This window comes from Diabrotica virgifera, chromosome 3 (assembly GCF_917563875.1).
Source record: "Diabrotica virgifera virgifera chromosome 3, PGI_DIABVI_V3a".
Lineage (NCBI taxonomy): Eukaryota > Metazoa > Arthropoda > Insecta > Coleoptera > Chrysomelidae > Diabrotica > Diabrotica virgifera.
Window position 1 is genome coordinate 66354201 of NC_065445.1, and position 19118 is coordinate 66373318.

General features: G+C 31.2%; 1 protein-coding gene and 1 long non-coding RNA gene across 10 annotated transcripts in view; one reads left to right on the forward strand and one right to left on the reverse strand.

The window, feature by feature from the left end:
- Positions 1-19118, forward strand: part of LOC126881865 (potassium voltage-gated channel subfamily H member 6) — a 1259880-nt gene that overhangs the window by 826814 nt on the left and 413948 nt on the right. The gene's annotated exons all lie outside the window — the stretch shown is intronic.
- On the reverse strand, positions 9287-9610 carry LOC126881869 (uncharacterized). The gene is made up of 2 exons (XR_007697046.1): positions 9524-9610; positions 9287-9425 (listed from the first exon to the last, which is right to left on the reverse strand). It is a non-coding gene; the product is annotated as an uncharacterized LOC126881869 (long non-coding RNA).

Sequence of the window (19118 nt, forward strand, 5' to 3'; positions counted from 1 at the left end):
AATGTATTTCTTCCTCTGTGTCTAATTATGTTAAGCTGATTTTCTCAATGAAAATTAGCTCTGATGTCTTCATATCTGAGTTCATCTGAAAGCTTGATATTCCCTAAATATAGTTCCAGTAGTATTTCTTTGACTGTTTAATACATAATTTAGCCTCCAAGTATTGTTTGATTTAAGATTTATACTCTGGGCTAATTAGCAAAATTCATGGAAAAGATATTTACCAGCAATTTTATTGCTGGAATCGAATTGTAAGATCCTATATATTAATAATATAGGTATGCAAAGTCCGCAGATAGTGTGCTACTTTTTTTATAAACAAAATGGCGCCGACAAATCGTATTTTTTTCAATTATTGCTCTATAACTCCGAAGATTTTAACTTTACAACAAAAACACCTTAATAAAAATTCACCGCAATTAAATTCTGCATAGAGATATGTCTTTCACAATTTGCTCCAACGAAAATTTTCCTCGGAAAATGCGGGTTTTCCAAACAAAAACTCTAATTTTCAAATAAAGTTTTAGGTAAGTAATTATTAATCAATAATTAAATAACTTAGTGATATCAAAGCTTTCTTGGTATAGACTGTAATTCCAGAAGCCGGTGAAAATTAAACGAATATTTTAGCAACAATTCAATTGTTAATTAACAAATTACGATCGCAATAATAACCAAAATAATCATGATACATTGATCAAACTTATAAATATTATAAAGATGAGATGCTTATTTAATATTTTATCGACAAAATATAAATTTTTCTTTTTTTTGCATAATCTTTAAATTTTGAAAAAAAAAATAGTTATAATACGCTTATCTAATTCGTTAAGTACAAAGAAAGGTTATTTACCAGCAATTTTATTGTTGGAATCGAATTATAAGGTCCTATATATTATTAATATAGGTATGCAAAGTCCGCATATAGTGTGCTACTTTTTTATAAACAAAATGGCGCCGACAAATCGTATTTATTTCAATTATTGCTCTATAACTCCGAAGATTTTAACTTTACACAAAAAACACTCAAATAAAAATTCACCCCAATTTAATTCTGCATAGAGACATGTTTTTCCCGATTTGCTCCGACGAAAATTTTCCTCGGAAAATGTGGGTTTTCCCAACAAAATATCGAATTTTCAAATAAATTTTTTTGGCCAGTAATTATTTATCAATAATTATATAGCTTGGTGAAATAATAGCTTCCTTGTTATAGATTATAAATTCAGAATCCGGTGAAAATGAAACGAATATTTTAGCAATAATTCAATTGTAAATTAACAATTTACAGTCGCAATAACAACCAAAATAATCATGAGACATTGATCAAGCTTAGAAAGAATATAAAGGTGTGATGCCTATTTAATATTTTGTCAACAAAATATAAATTTTTCATTTTTTGCATAATCTTTAAATGTTTAAAAAAAATTGTTATAAACAAATTAACATTTCTCAGAAATTGTTTATTATATTCTAATTTTAAAAATACTTGAAATGCGTATTTCATAGGTCTTGAAAACGAATGCTTTAAAAAAATTTTCCAACCCTTTGCAAAAAAGTTATGAAACAGCAAAATAAATATAGGAATTCTCCGTTGTTTATAATTTGTTTTAATTGTTTTAAAGCTTAAAAGTGAGTCAATGGTACAATCTAATTACTCACAAAGAATGTCAAAAATTAGTGCAATGGTTATATTTTAATCAAAGATTAAAAATACTTTTTTTTGTAATTTTTAGCGCGAAAGTAGGCTTGATACAGAGCCGGAGATAAAATGTTCACTCGAAGCGACTGACACGCTTAAACTCGCGCGAGTTGTGTATGTGGGCGAGTAGCTACGGTACTGTATTTTTCTACTTTCGCGCGTGTAAATTACAAAAAAATATATTTATAATCTTTAATTAAAATATAACCATTAAACTGATAATCGATATTTTTTTATAAATAATTAGCTTGTACTTTAAACTCACTTCTACGCTTTGAAAGAATTAAAAAATATATATAAATACCGTAGTAATCGTATGTTTATTTTGCTGTTTCATAACTTTTTTGCAAATGGTTGCAAAAAAGTTTTAAGGCATCCATTTTCAAGATATTTGAAATGCTCATTTTAACTCTTTCTTAAAATTATAATATACTAAAAACTTTCTGAGAAACGTTAATTTGTTTATAACTATTTTTTTAAACATTTAAAGATTATGCAAAAAAATAAAAGATTTATATTTTGTCGACAAAATGTTAAATAGGCATCTCATCTTTATAAGATTTCAAAGTTTGATCAGTGTATCATAATTATTTTGGTTATTATTGCGACTGTAAATTATTAATTAACAATAATTGAATTGTTGCTAAAATATTCGTTTAATTTTCACCAGCTTCTGGAACTAAAATCTAAACCAAGAAGGCTTTTAAGTCACCAAATTATTTAATTATTGGTAAATAATTACTTATCTAAAACTTTATTTGAAAGTTAAAGATTTTGTTGGTAAAACCCGCATTTTCCGAGGAAAATTTTCGTCGGAGCAGATCAGGAAAAACACATCTCTATGCAGAATTTAATCACGGTGAATTTTTATTTGGGTGTTTTTGTTGTAAAGTTAAAATCTTCGGAGTTATAGAGCAATAATTGAAAAAAACACGATTTTCGGGCGCCATTTTGTTTATAAAAAAAGTAGCACACTATCTGAGGACTTTGCATACCTACCTATATTATTAATAAATAGGATCTTATAATTCGATTCCAGCAATAAAATTGCTGGTAAATAACTTTTCCCAAAAATGGCCTATTCTCCGATAATCAGCCCAGCCTATTAGTATGGTCATAAAGGCTACTGCCGAAATATATAATTATAGCGGGGAAGACCTGTAATAGCCGTTCCTGTACTATTCGAGGGTGGTGTCTTTGGAGGGTGGTGGAAGAGGTTGCAGTAGATTATAAAGCCGTCTTTTTCCACCTAAGACCTGAAGCACACGTCGTAATGACTGATGTGTTTAACCAAGAGGTTACCTTTGGTGTCAGCTCTCACGTTTTATCTACAGCACTCTTCTGCAGTTCCAGAAGACTCAAGTGACCCTGTCAGGTTATGTTGACCATATGCGTGTTCCAATGGAATTTGTAATTTAGGGTTACCTCTAGATACTTAAACTCATTGTTTTTTTCTAGTTCCTCCTTAAATGATCTTAGCTCACTCACTCCAGTAAGCTTTCTCTTATTGGTAAAAGTTACTATAGTATATTCACTTTAAATAAAGGTAATTTGTCAACCCATACATGCACACAACACCTGAAACCTGATGTTTAAGTATAATATAAGCATCAGGTATCACTTGCTCACATACATGAACAGAACACGTGAAACGTGATGTTTATGTTATAAATATCATGTTTCATGTGTTCTGTGCATATATGTGTTGACAAACTACATTTCTGTAAAGTGAATATATTATAGTTTAGATTAAAGAGGGTTTCCAGATAGTTTCTTCTTCAGGCACCAATTTCCTATGTAATAAATAAAGGGCATATCGCATCTCATTCGCAACGATATCAGTATCGTCTGCGAAACCCGACACCCAGATTCCTTATTAATCAGGTTGTATTGTTGCATGCAGGGCCGGCGATAACGGGCCTGCAAGGGATGCGCTGCAGGCGGGCGCCCCTGTTTGGGGGGCGCCAAAATGACCTTTTTTCTGTCGGTACTATACAAAATACTAATTTAAAAGACACCGAAGGGCGCCTATGCTTCTTTTACAGGCGGGCGCCTTATACCCTAGCGCCGGTACTGAGTTGCATGTTATATAACTTATGTCATCAATATTTGTAAATTGAAATTTAGTGGGTCAATAGTGTCACGTTTTTAATAGTTGGTATATTTGACGGATTTTATTCCCGTACATGTTTACAATAAAATATTAAACTACATAGTTGCATCCTGCAACCTTACAAATGTTTGCTTGTCACTTTGATAGCACAGGTACCTAGTACATTCATTCAAGCAATTCACCTCGCAATTCTAAAGGCCTCCATGGATTTGTTTGAAATTTTGACAGTAGCTCAAAAATGATGCAAATAACAAACTTGACTTAGTGGCAATGTATGCTTCCACCCCAGGGGTAAATGCCACGCTTTCTCGGGGGTGGAAATTTAAAATTTCAAAATAACACCGGGAATTGATAGAGAATTGAATTTTATAAAGAAAATGTAGAATAAAATGTTTTTAAAGATTCCAAAAAAAAACAGGTTTTTCAATAATAGTTCTTCGCGAATAATTCGAAAATTACGCATTTTTAGGAAAAAATCATTCTTATTAAAATAGAAGCCTATAGAAAAACAAAGAAACTAGTCAGTTTCATTAAATTTTTTAGATAATATTAAGCAACTTATGAAAAACGAATTTTTTGTTTTTCGTAAATTTATGCAAAGATTTGATCTCAAATAACGGAAAAATAATTATAGTGGAGTCACTGAAGGTGGATATGAGCTATTACCTCCGATTTCATTCAACCTCCATCGATTTGCATAAAAATTGGTGAGTGGTTAGAGGATATCTCAAGAAACAAAGGTGACATGGTGATAACTTGCGCTTTTACCCTGGGGGTGGATGCCACCCCGTCTCGGGGTGAAAATTACTTTATTAAAAATAACCACACAATTAGATAGGGGAACAAATTCTAAGCAAAATTTGTTATATAAAATTATTAAAATAAATCAAAACTTCTTGAGTTATTAAAGATCAAAAATTTTAATTTTTCGTATAAAAAATGCATGTTTTTAACAGATTTTTCATATATAACTGAAAAACTATAAGTTTTTACAAAAAAGTTATTATTACTAAAATGGGATATAATAAAAAATTAAACAAACTTCTTACCAAAAAAATCTTTTAATATTAACTAAAAGTGAGTTATAGGTAATTGAATGCAAATTTTTTTCGGCGAGTAACCAAATATAAGTATTCAAGCTTAAGTTACGGGAAAATTGTGCATTTTATAACAGAAACTTATATTTTATAACATAAATAGCATTAAAGTTTATGCTCCAAAAATTTTTCAAACTTAATCTTTTAAAAAATTTTCCAAAAAATGTTATCGTTTTTTTCTAATAAGTCCATTAACTTTTAAGACATCAGGTTCACCTGAAAACGGTTTGAAAGATAATTCCAAAGGCTATTAAAACGCGTTGAAATTAATCTTTTACGCCCCTTATTTTTTTAAAAATCAAAGATTAAATGGCCACGGTTACATGGTTCTCGCAGCAAAATTTAAGCTTTAAACGTTTCCATCTCGGTTATTTTCCACCCTACAGAAATGGTAAAAACTTATAATATTTTATATAGAAAAAACTCAAATTTGGTTATTTACCATTTTTTACATAATTGAGTATTTTTATAGTTATTATCAAAAAAAAAAACGAAAATGACGATAATTTTAAAAATTCTGATTTTTTAAAATTATATCTTTTTTTTAATATGCATTTTATACCGGTGAAAATTGTTAAAATCATTACTTAAGCTAATACAAAGAAATTGTGGTAAGGATTTCGATAAATTTTAATTTTTGTGGAAATGGCGTATGTTTTATTTTTCACTTTTTCGTAAAAATTTCGAAAGGGTTCTTTTCATTTCATCATAACTTGCTTAATTTAGATGCTATTAACTTCTTCTGGAGCTCATTTGTTAGACATTCTGAAATACTTTGATAAGTCTTTAGTGGGTATATTTTATAAAATGCATCGTTTTCCCGTTATTTAAGCTTGAATACTTAGATTTGAGTACTCATCGAAAAAAATATACATTCAATTACCCATACCTCCCTTTGAATTAACATTAGTTTAGTACTTTCAGTAAACAGTGTATTTAATTTTTATTGTCTTCAATTTTGGTAAGAATAACTTTTTTGCAACAGGTAATAGTTTTTGAGTTATACGTGAAAAACAGCTTTAAAACATGCATTTTTTAAGAAAAAATAAAACCTTTGATCTTTAATAACTCAAAAAGTATTGATTTATGTTAATAACTTAAAATAACAAATTTTGCTTAGAATTTGTCCCTCTATCGATTTATGGTGTTATTTTTAATAATATAATTTTCACCCCACAATAGGTGTGGCATCCACCCCCAGGGTAAAAGCGCAAGTTAGCATCATGTTACCTTTGTTTCTTGAGGTGTCCTCTAACTGCTTACCAATTTTCATGAAAATCGATGGAGGTTCAACGAAATCGGAGGTGAAAACCTTCAGTGACTGCACTATTAATTTTTCATAAAAAATGTTAATAAATATTTTTAAAGCACATTTTTAGGCCTTCAAAATAAACTTAAATAATAGCCTCTAGCATGCAAATTAAGCAAGTTATAACGAAAATTAGTCAAATACCTCCAACTTATAAAACAAAAAATGACAGTAAAATGTATGCCATGTGCGACAAAATCAATATTAATTTTAGCCCATGTAAAATTAACTTTATTTATGTTCCTTTCTCAAGTCAGGTTTGAAGAGGAGGGTAAAATGAACTTAATTCCAAATTTTCAAGAAGATCGATGAAGGCAATTATAATTGCGAGGTTTGGATTCATTTTGATCTTAAATGATTTTACTAAGGTTAAATTGTGAAAAACCTTGTTGAAATAAAAGTATTATTTTCTTAAAAAGCAGAATAGTCATCAAATTCGAAAATAAGGATACTCGTTTTTCATTTCAATTATTGTTGATTTTTTGCAATCTTTTAATTCCTTATAACTCAATTTTTAAGAATTGTCTCTTTGAACTGCTCTCAAGTTATGTTTTTTTACTATAAAGTATCCTCTATTCATTTTCTAACATAGATGGTGCCTATTTTTTGTCATTCTTGTACATTGCAGTTTACTTTACGTTACCACTACTTGAATTAAAAATTCAACTTTATTTTCTTTTTTGAACCCTAATATTTTTTTAGAACTACATTAAATCTTAAAATATACTGTTATAAAGTTCCCTTTTATATACACCATTGACTTTTCAATAAAAAATTTCACGTTCATAGAAACTTTTTAACTAAAGCCATAAAGAACCCACTGCCGCAGTCGTCAAAGCAAAATGGTTTTGTCAAAAGTTACTTTGATGATATAATAGCATTAATAGATTGGTTTTTGCCATTTAATAAAAAATATGACCAATAAACTTGTCTATATTGCGTCTAGCCGATATTTTGCATGCAAATTTGTGTTTTTCTGTTATATTTTGTAAACATCGTGATTGTGATTTATTAGTAACACGTAAATGTATCTATGACAAAAACGTTATCTAGTGCCGTTCTCTCTTTATCAATACATACACACACAGTTTAAAACAAAACAAAATATATACATATAGTTTTCAAAAAGTCATAAAAAGTAAAAGTATTTATAAAAATATAGAATAAGATGGTTCTGGAAATTTAAATATTATTTTTCTACAACCGTGTTAAAACTGCAATTTTTAGAACTCCATAGGAGCGTTAAAAATGCTACTTTAAGGCACTATTATAGTGCTTTAAAATTTTTAAGGCACTGCAGTTAATAGTGAATTGTCAAATTGTGAAACGTCAAAAGATTTATATTTCATTTATTAACATTAATATTAATAGTACAACTTATGCAATTTGAAAAAGGCGGTTTAAAAGGTTTTTTAAAATTTAATTTAAACTGCATTATTGCATTTTTAACACGATTGTAGAAAATAGTTATTTATGAAACAGTTCGTGAAGTATGTCTTTTGCGAACGCACGCGATATTTAGAGCACGAGCGACAGCGGAGCGAGTGCTATACATCGCGTAATTTCGCAAAAAGTACTTCACGCACAGTTTCATACAATATTTTATCTACTCTACCATAAACAAATAAAAAAACTGTAACTCTTCGTCACTGTAATTCATTTCTATTCTACAATTTTTAGAACTTTGACATTTAAAAATTCTTTCAAACCACAAAACTGTCAAAACTTTTGTCGTAATTTATTGCTCATTATGTCATCACCATGACAACGCGAAAGTTAAGGATATTTGATTATATGAAAGTGTTTCAAAAACAGTGCGAAAAAGTAAGTCCCATTTAAAATACATTGTTACTTCACGCACACTTTAAATACTTCACGCACTGCTATGTATAATGACAGTTTTCACAAACTAAAAACTTATACATAATATGACATAGAGTAGATAAAACAAGTTTATGTAGCAGTATAATATTTTCGCTAAGAATTTTTAGACATTCCCCTCTAGTGTAGACAACCAGTTCTACCTTTTACGGGTCGTAGATTTCATGGTTTCAGCAATTAACAAAAATATTGTATTTTATAAATTTATAACGTTTGTAGAAAAAATATTGTATGATATACGTGTTAAAAAGTACATTTTTAAGGCACTCATGTGCCTTAAAATTTGTACTTTTAACACTTATATCAAAAATAACTATTATATGGCATTAAGCCATAACATAATATTATGTAGATGTAATAAATGTAATAAATATATAACATTCTTAGCTTCCGTTTGCATTTTCCATTGCCACATATAAAATCATTTTCAAAAAAGATTAATTTAAAAATTGGGCAAAAAATATATCCAAAAAGTTATTAGGCGGGTTATATTTTTCAAAACTGACGAGTGACTTCCTTGGCTTCGATCTTGTAGGCGATAGCCACGCTTTTAGTAAAAGAAACATAAGGGTACTATATGTGCCCTCAGGACACTAAATTCTGATTATAACCAGCTACCGCCTGTTATTAAGTAAAAACATATATTCTCATTTTATGAACGCTCTAGTCTCAGTATATTGAAAATAGATTGGTACAAAAAAAAAGTTTGGGGATGTTTCCAAATTTTATGTACAGCTGGTTCCAAAAAAAACTGATACGACTCTTAAAGCGTATTTTGTGGAAAATTGAGCAGTGTACTTTCTTCTTCTTCTTCTTTTTGTTTTTGGTCTTGCTGCAAGGCAATTACCAGCACGATTTATAGGCGATCTTGATGTAGTCTGGCTCATAGAAAAAAGTGTTGTGTGATTTGGTAGAATGCGATCTTACTCTTTAAAAAATATGTCACGTATTTCAGCGCCATCTCAGCACCTGGTTAAATGGAAGGGTACTACAAATCTGGCCTCCACATAAGTGGTCTGTAGCTTCGACATGATAGGTGTGAAATTTTAAACGTTCTTGTTGTTGATTGGATAGGAAGAGTGGCGTAATCTAGCCTCCATGCTACGTACATCATAGCCTCCATACGGTACTTCCAATATTTAATATTTTATTCAAGTGGACAATAAAGTTACAACACAAACAACTTTTGTTTCTTAATTATTTATTTATACAATAATGTGACATTTTACATAGAAATATGAGTATTTAATTTGGATTAAATATATGTTTACTCGTTGAATTTTTCAACCGACTGCACACAACACCTGATGGGAGCCATTAGACCTAACAACAAAACGCGAAATAAAATGTGTATTTTAAAACTGTTGGATAAACAGTACCTACAATCAGAAAATCTCTACATTACAATCAGAAAAACTTACCTTTAAAAAGGTACTCGATTACAAAATAACAAAAATATCAGAAAAACACGACTGAATAGAATATCAGCTTTTTATGGTGACACAAACACATCACATAAACGCATAAACCGACCATATAAAATGACTGAACGACAACGAACGAACGAACACGAACACTGAACACAGATTCACAGATAGCGCAGGATTTGTCAAAAGTCATGTTCCACCAATCACAAGGCCGACATCAGCGCGTCTGACTAAATGGAAGGAAAATAAATACGATTACATGTTTTTTATTAGAGTGAGCGGGGCATGGTCTGGCTCTAAGCCATATCAAAATCGCTGACAATGTTCTTGTAAGAAGCTTTTGGTGAGGTGTGATATAATGAATATGAGTTTAATTATATTTAATTTATTATATTTTGAAGGATAAATACTTATTATTTAATGTCACTGTCACTACCAAATCTTAAAATTTGTCAGATAACTTCAACCTCAAAAAATGACTGTTTGTTTGTTTATTTTATTATTTGTCTCTCATAATAAATATAATATAATGTCAGACCAATCATACACTGCTCAAAATGATCAAATCTTACTAAGAGTCGTATCAGTTTTTTTAGGAACCAGCTGTACAATAATTTGAGACGTTTCTGGTTTGTTTACTTTTGTGGCTGTCAGTCTGTAGAATTTCTTGCTGTTTTTTGTAGAATTTTTGCATTTTGAAGTATTTTATGTTACACAAACAGTAGTTGTTTTCACAACTAATTTTATATTGGAGTTAAAAATTTTATGTAGGTGTATTTATTATTAATTTTTACAACATACAATGGTAGGGGAGCCCAAGCGGGGATTTTTGCAGTTACTCGAGCGCGTCAGATTATCATATGGGGAGAAACCTGGTACACTGCAGATGTACCTCTACCATATATTGGGTCTTAACACAGGGGAGTTCGTAAGGGGGGCCCGAAAAAAAAATCTATCCTTAAAAATACTCGAAATTGTCAGATTAAGATAAGGTAAGTTAAGTACATGCAAAAGAGTGTATATTTCAAAAATCTGGCGATTTGAGCCGGGCGTAAGGAAATGGGTGAGCCCCAAAGTTTCACAAGAAAAAAGCGAATATTTCGCGAAATTAATGACAGATCGAAAAACTAAAAAATATGTGCTCAATATTTTTTAAAAATCTATCGAATGATACCAAACACGACTTCCCACGGAGAGGGGTGGGGGCAAATTTAATATTTTAAATACGAATCCCGCGATATTTCGCGAAATAAACATCAGATCGAAAAACTGTAAAATACACTTATTTAATATTTTTGAAAAATCTATCGGATGGCATCAAACACAACCCCCCACGGGAGTGGGGTGGGGGGTTACTTTAAAATCTTAAATAGGAGCCCCCATTTTTTCTTGCAGATTTGGATTCCTTACGTAAAAATAAGTAACTTTTATTTGAAACATTTTTTCGAATTATGGATAGATGGCGTTATAGTCGGAAAAAACAATTGTTGGAAATGAAAAATTAAATTAAAAAATGGCAAGCGCCCCCTAAAATGGAAAACTTTACTTAACTTTTTTTGGTTTTAGGACCTACTCTTCACAACCCAATAGGTCCCCAAAGCGCTCGAGTGACTGCACATTTAGCATACTTTGCTCCCCTACCACAAAGCTCACCCCATTCACACAGTTAAGGTGAAACAGTAGCGATCAACAGGTAGCGAAAACGCGTTCCAAGATTGCTGCTGTAATTTTGAATATTTTTTCGAGATATTTGGCACACGTATTCGTAATATAATAAAGAACGGCGGCACAGAGCCCAATTTGAAAAATATATTAATATGTGGAAATTACTCTGTATTTAAATACAATATTAAAAAAACGAGCCTGTACCGTCATTAAGAAGAACAAAAAAATAAACTTTCTTCAAATAAACTTTTTTATCCGATGCCTAGATTTTGTGTCATTTTGGAACTACTAATGAAATAAAAAATTTTAATAGTTCCAAAATGACACAAAATCTAGGCATCGGATAAAAAAGTTTATTTGAAGAAAGTGTATTTTTTTGTTCTTCTTAATACGGCGGTACAGGCTCGTTTTTTAATATTGTGTTTAATTACAGAGTAATTTCCACATATTAATATATTTTTCAAATTAGGCTCTGTACCGCCATTCTTTATTATATTACGAATACGTGTGTCAAATATCTCGAAAAAATATTCAAAATTACAGCCGCAATCTTGGAACGCGTTTTTGCTACCTGTTGATCGCTACTGTTTCTTCTTAAGTCGGCGCACACAGTGGAGGCGGTTTCCGCTAGCGGGCAACGCTAGCGGGACCCGCTTTTAAACGTTTTCAAAAAGAATGCACGTCTTTAAATGTACACGAACATAGTCAAAGCAGGTCCGCGCGGTCCAACCGCCTCAACCCGCCTGACCGCTTTTGCTAGAATGAGAATTTAGTTTTTTCCGCGCGGTTTTAATGTTTACTGCAATGATAATTTAGTTTATTCGCTCTTTTATAATAAGAATTAATAGTTCTCCATGGATTAATTTTATAAATAATTGTACATTATAATAAACAAAAGTAATAAAGTAAATCTTATTGAAACCGTAATTTTGTGTGACTTAGGTATTTCTAAAACCATTCCAGTATTAACTATTAACTAAATCAGTACTTGAAAAATAAATTTACAACAAAACTACTTACCTCAATGTTATAACAAGCCTTTCTTCCGGAAGGATAGCCTGCTTATGTAAATTACACCAGTTTTTAATTAAACGATACTCCTTCTTCTTCTTAAAGTGCCTATCCGTTCCGGATGTTGGCGATCATCATGGCTATCTTGACTTTGTCTACCGCAGCGCGGAACAGTTCAGTGGTAATGGTATTATACCACTTTTGTAAATTTTGAAGACAGGAAATGCGTCTTCTTCCCGGTCCTCTTTTACCATTTACATACCTTCCCTCGGAGAATCAGTTGGAGAAGGCCGTAACGTTCTTGATTTCTCATTACATGTCCTAGATATTCTAATTTTTTTGTGTTGATGGTTATGAGAAATTCACACTCTTTCCCTATTCTACGCAGGAATTCCTCGTTAGTAATTCGGTCAACGCAGGATATACGTAAGATGATCCTATAACACCACATTTCGAAAGCTTCGAGCCGATTCATAGATGTAACAGTTAGTGTCCAAGCTTCCATTCCGTAGAGCAGAACTGTGAATATATAGCAGTTCAACAGACGGTATTTTGTTTTTAATGATATGTCTCGACTGTTGAAAATGGGTCTCATTCTAAAGTATGCTGCTTTCGCTTTTATTATTCGCTGTTTAATTTCTGAGTAGTCCCATTCGCTATTTAAATTCGTACCCAGATATGTATATTCTCAACTCTTTCGATATTCTGTTGGTTGACTGTAAGTTGAGCGTTTAATATTGTTTTTAACGATACTCCACTTTCTCCAAAATATATTTAAAAGTCTCTTGAGTCATTCTCATATACTGGAAGAATCGTTCATTATCTTTTAATTTTTGAAATAGATGATGATATTCTCCATAAATTAATCTTTCTCGATTAATAGGATGTACATCAACTCTCTTTCTTTTCAGTTTAGTCAAAACAGAATCTAAAGCAATTATATCATCATCGGAAGACGACATTTTGCTACAAGTAGTAGACGCAACTGCCAGATTTGAACGATCTCTCTCGCTTTTACCCGTCTTCACTGTGTTACCATACCCGCGCGCGAGAACCGCGCGGTTTGCCCGCTAGCGGAAACCGCTTTCACTATGTGTGTCGCCTAAGGTTGATATCAACCCTCAATTAATTTGTTTCTGATCCTAGAGATGGCTCTACTGTAGCATGCCATTGTGGTAACATTTTCAACTTAATTGTAGATTTCTACATGATGACTCAGTACGATGTAGAAACCTGAACACTTTTTTATCGTTACACCCATCGGCTCAATTGACTATGATGCCAAATTGTTTAAACAGTAATTTTATCAACGCCTAATAACAATGTTAATAGCAAGAAACATTTAGTCCATGTTGTGAGGCCGCTCCCGTCTGAAAGAAAATTATGTTTCGGTTTCTTTGCGGAAGGAAATCTGAGGGCGAAATTTTTGGCCAGAAATTGGAAAGAAAGGTATCTTGTCATTTTTCTGAAAAGTTGATAGTTTTCGAGTTAGGGGCGATTTAAAATCTGAAAAATGCGATAATACGCATTTTCGAAGCTTAAAAGCTCATATATCTTAATACATCGCACATCCCATTCAATACCGATACAACTGCGGGTTTCTTCTTCTACAAAATAGATATTTTAAGACAAGTAATTGAATATTAGAATATTAGTAATTCAATAGCACACGAATGGATATCTTTTTTCAAAAACAAGTAATATTTAACCGTTATAAATATTTGTAAGATATAGCGGTATTCGTATTGCATTATCTTTTTAAATAACTCATCAACCATAACTGCTACGGTTATGGTTATACAGATTAACAATGAAAAAACAGACAAAGTTATAAATGGTAGTTTACTAGATAAATCTAATAATTATAATTGTATATTATTAAAAATCACTTACAAGAAATTAACTCAACAAATTGAAATAAAATGATTGGTGTACATTTGCAATAAGATTTTTTTGCATAGTTCCAGTAAATGCTCTTTTGTTTTCTCTTCTACAGTAGGAGGCTTTTCGTAGGCTGGTTTTAAGTTATATTGCTCTAAAATATTATTATTATCAGAAAAACGACGAGTAGAAAGGTCAATAGTTTTATAGGTTGTATAGTTATAGTTGTAAGTTAGTTTTGTAAAAAACTTTTGTAGGAAAACACGTTTCTACTTTGAGAATTTGTATATTATTCCATATTACTTTCTCGTTATCCGAATTTTTGGTGAATTTTTGCCCAAAAATTTTTGAAAGATACTTGAAGTCAAAAAAGTCTTCAGCGTCCATTTCATTCCAATAGCTAGAGAGGCATGTTGCAATTTAATTTGCTCCTCGCATAGCAGTGGCTTCGTGCCAAAAAAGCAGGAACCGTTTGCGATGCTACTTCGAAAATCGTAAAATTAAAGCAATTGAGGCAGGACTTATAAAAAAATGGAGAGAAATATCTCCGCAATGCATAGGTAATACTGCTTGCAAATCGAAGCAAGCTACTATGAGTTTATTATTTTTTATGTAGGCTTTGTAATATCTTTTGCTTTTTCTTCTCGGCTTCTTTCTTTACTACGAATGTGACGTGTGTATTGTTCTTGGCCTTTGTATTTTTCTTCTTGATTGCATTGTTTATACACCTCATAAGTTGCGCACTGATCTTTCGTCGGTTTAAAAAAAGAGATATTACATTCTGTGTTAAAAAATGTTCTTCTTTTTCAGAAAACTGCTTTTCTTCTCGTTCTCTACGAGTTTGAGCTCTTAAATAGTGAGACTCTACGCGCTCAAAGCTATTTATGTGTTTTCTTACGACGGTTTCCTTAAGTTTCTCGTCTATCGTGCGTTTTTGATGATTTCCTCTATTATCTTTCTGAACGATGTTATAATCTTTTGACTCATCCCAACTTGTTCGAAGAAATCGATTTCCAATATTAAGGGTATTCATAAAAATATTTTGCATGCTCTTCTCCTTAATTTGTTTATAGTTAAATAAAAACATAAATTCTTTGTCCTATTACTTCCTTCTACAACTCTCCCATACTTCGGAATATTGTGCAAACGTTTCTGTAAAATACCCCTAGAACTCGCAACATGTGGCGGTATTACATTAAAACATCGTTCAATACGTCACTAATGTTCTCAGCAAACGATGTGTATTCTCGCAATTTTCAGATTTTAAATCCCTTGTAACTCGAAAACTGTTAACTTCTCAGAAAAATGAGAAGATATCTTTTTTGTTTAGAAGGAGCCAAAAAACCTAAAAAATTACAGGGCAAAATAGGAGATGGTTGAAATAGAGCCTGCCGCATTGGCATTAAAATCGGATGGACGCGCATAATTAACAATTAAAAAACAACCGTCTAAATTGAAGTTAGACCCGATTACTACTCAGAATTTCAAAAATGAATGTTTAAACTTTACTTTAAGGACTTGCCAACCTTAAATATAATAATTTAAATATGAGTTTTTACGCCTCGAAAATGTGTATTTTCGCATTTTTCAGATTTTAATTCACGTCTAACTCGAAAACTATCAACTTTTGAGAAAAATGACAAGATATCTTTCTTGCTTAGAATGACCCAAAAAACAAGAAAAAATATTTTCCTGGACAAAAAATGGTAATCTTGTGAATTTGTTTAGAAACATTTTTTAAACAATTTCTGCCCAAAAATTTCGCCGGCACCCTTCTGATTTATTTAAAGGGGACATTTTTGAATAGGAATCCGCAAAGAAACCAAATCAGATTTTTTTTCAGACGGAAGCGGCCTCACAACATAGACTAATTACATAATATGTGTCTACCTAACTAAATATTCCAGTTTCCAGTTAGTCAGGCATTCATCTTATCTCACACAGATGGTAATAAAATTTTACGACCTCTTCCATTCACTGTCGACAAATCATGTTAAAAATGTATTGCATTGCACAAATTTTGTTTATACACATAAAAATTTTAACACGTTGACGAACAGTGCGTCAAATGTATAATCAAGGGTTGTGGTTGTGACACTATATGAATTTTGCAAAGTAGAATAGGGAAATTGCTAAATTTGTTTTAGCGCTTATAGTTTATGGAAACAATATGTTTTTTGTAAACATGTGGACGACGACCATGGATGTAGTATCATATTTCATATGCATCTGTAGATGTAATAATAGGATTTTGATTTTAAATTCAGCAAAATATGTTTAAGCAAGGCGAAAACCTCTCGTTTCTTGGGAAAAATATTCCCATGAGATCTTTTTGCGTAATCAGTTTCATGAGATACCGCAGAATAAGACCCAAAAGGTTATAATAAAGATATTAAAAATGACTGTTAACAGAAAAAAATACTGAAAACTATTTCACTAACACCAAAACTAGTTCGTCTCTGTCTTGCTAAGAGAGCCGTCGATTTATTGCATTTCGATTTAATGTCCATGATTCAGCTCCATAGCAAAGCACGCTGTGTACATAACATTTAATTAGCCTTATTCTGAGGGCCAGTATCAGATGTTTGGTGCATAAAATCTTTTTTATTTTCACGAAGTTGGCACGTGCTTTTTCAATTCTCTCTCTTATTTCTGCAGTCTAATCGTTATTTTCTGTGATTATCGTTCACAAGTAAGTATATTTTTTTACTCTCTCAGACTGCTGGCCGCCTACAGTTAATATTTCATTTGTACTGTTGTTCTTGCTATTTTTCATAAATTTGGGTTTTTTGATGTTAGAGAGAGTCCGTATTCTCCACTACAATCTTAATATTTTGTTCATTATTATTTCTAAGTCTTCCAAGTTGTCTGATATTATGACTGTATCGTCGGCATACCTAATGTTATTAATTAAATTTCCATTCACTTTTATGCCGATTGTCTCGTTTACCAAAGCTTCTTGTGTGATTTCTTCAGAATAAGCACTAAACAATAACGGCGACAGTAAGTAACCTTGCCTGGCCCCTCTCCTTATCTCCATTTCTTCTGACACTTCTCTTCCAAATTACACATTTGATCGTTAGCTGTAGTATAAATGGTATTGTTTATTACTAACGTTATTATTATGGTATGGTTTATTACTAACGACGAAGTTATAAATGCTAAATCAAATGAAAAATGGAAAATATAGAGACGACGGAATAACAAAAGAGATGATTAGAGATGGAGGTCAAACTACCTTGGAGGCAGTTAAAATCCTTGGCAAAATTGTTTTGTTGCGAATATTGAACACATTGTTTGAAAAACGTTAATATGTATCTATACACTTGACAAAACGTACGTTTGGTCGTACGTTTTGCATGACACACAAAACGTACAATAAGACGTAGCGTGAAAACGACCCTTTTTAGACATACATTTTTCCATAAACCTCTCGAAAGCAGAATTGGTATTTACTGCATCATCGTTGATTTGTATCGGGCACACTGAAAAATCGCATGACTTCTTTTGAATTCTCTCAGAACTTAAATTTGATCCAAGATAAGTAGGTCTCATAGTATGATCTATCTGATAAGATGTACCTTGTACATATTTATTATCATCATTACTATTAATATTATCACCCAAATTACGTTGATTTAAAAAAAAAATTAATCAATTATATTGCGACATTTCAATTTTTTACTTTTTAAGTTCTCGGCAGAAGCTTCTGATTCCTTTCGTTTATCGTTTCTTTGACATCTTATAACTCTTCGTAAATCACAAACTATATTAATATAAAAAAAGAAGAATAAACTCAAAATACTACTAATCACGCTAACAATGTACAAACTAAGATCTGCACGAATCAGTATTAGAGATGTTATTTGCATCGATAACCAAAATACACTAATTACTAATAATTAATAAGGGTGTTCTTTTTTCGTAGTCAGCTATCGGCGTGTGAACATATTTATATTTTCGGCGAATTAATATAGTTTTTGCTAGGCGCGCAATTTTCGAGAGATTTTCGACGAATCTGTTATCTGCAAACAATTTTATAATTATACGTGGAGATGCTTAGTATGCGTTCACAGAATATAGGATTACATATATTTTTTTAAATATGCTTATTGTGATTATTTTTATTTCTTAATTTATAAGGCTTATAAATTACTCATTTCAAAATACACTGGCGTCACTGGCCCGTTTTGGCCAAGTCCCATACTAATAAAATATATTTATATGTAATTCATAATTCATATAATATTGTAATTTTAAAACATGTATAATTATCCATCTGAAAAAATAAATGAATGTTTTTGTAATGTTTATATTATAATAAAAAAAATGTGTGTGTACTTTGTACGCACGTAAGAAGTTATACTTCTAAATATGATTTCAATGAAATAAATATACTTTCGGACAGTTTATTTGTATTTTATTTAAAGATTAAATTAATTTTTACTTACTACTTTCCAAACAGTTTTATTAAAACAATATGAAAATTTAAAAAAAGATTAGAAAACACCAGGATTCGAACCGGGGTCCTCTTGATCTCCAGTCAAACGCTCTACCACTGAGCTATACCCTTTTAATTATCCAGGCTACAAGATTTCTCAGACATAGTGACAAACAGACATATTACTTATTATCTTATTCCCGAGGTAGACAAGTCCAAATACACAAAAATTGTAATAATAGTTATTTATGATATAAATGTTAAAAGTACAATTTTAAGGCACGTATGTGAAAGTTTCGTGTGAAAGATTCGCTTCGCTCATTCTGCAATTCACATGGTGCGTATATATCAACAATTATAATTTATTCATTCTCAATTACAGGACAATACCTACAAAAACTTTTACTTGAACTTGACTGACATTCCATTTTTTTATTTTTCTTGACATTACATCAAAACTGCCTATACTGTCAATACGTAAATCAGAATAACATCTACTTTTATTTTTGTATATTCTAACAAATTTGAATAGTTTTTTTCTAAAAACGTGTTAAAATGCAATACAGTTTAAATTAAATTTTAAAAAGCCTT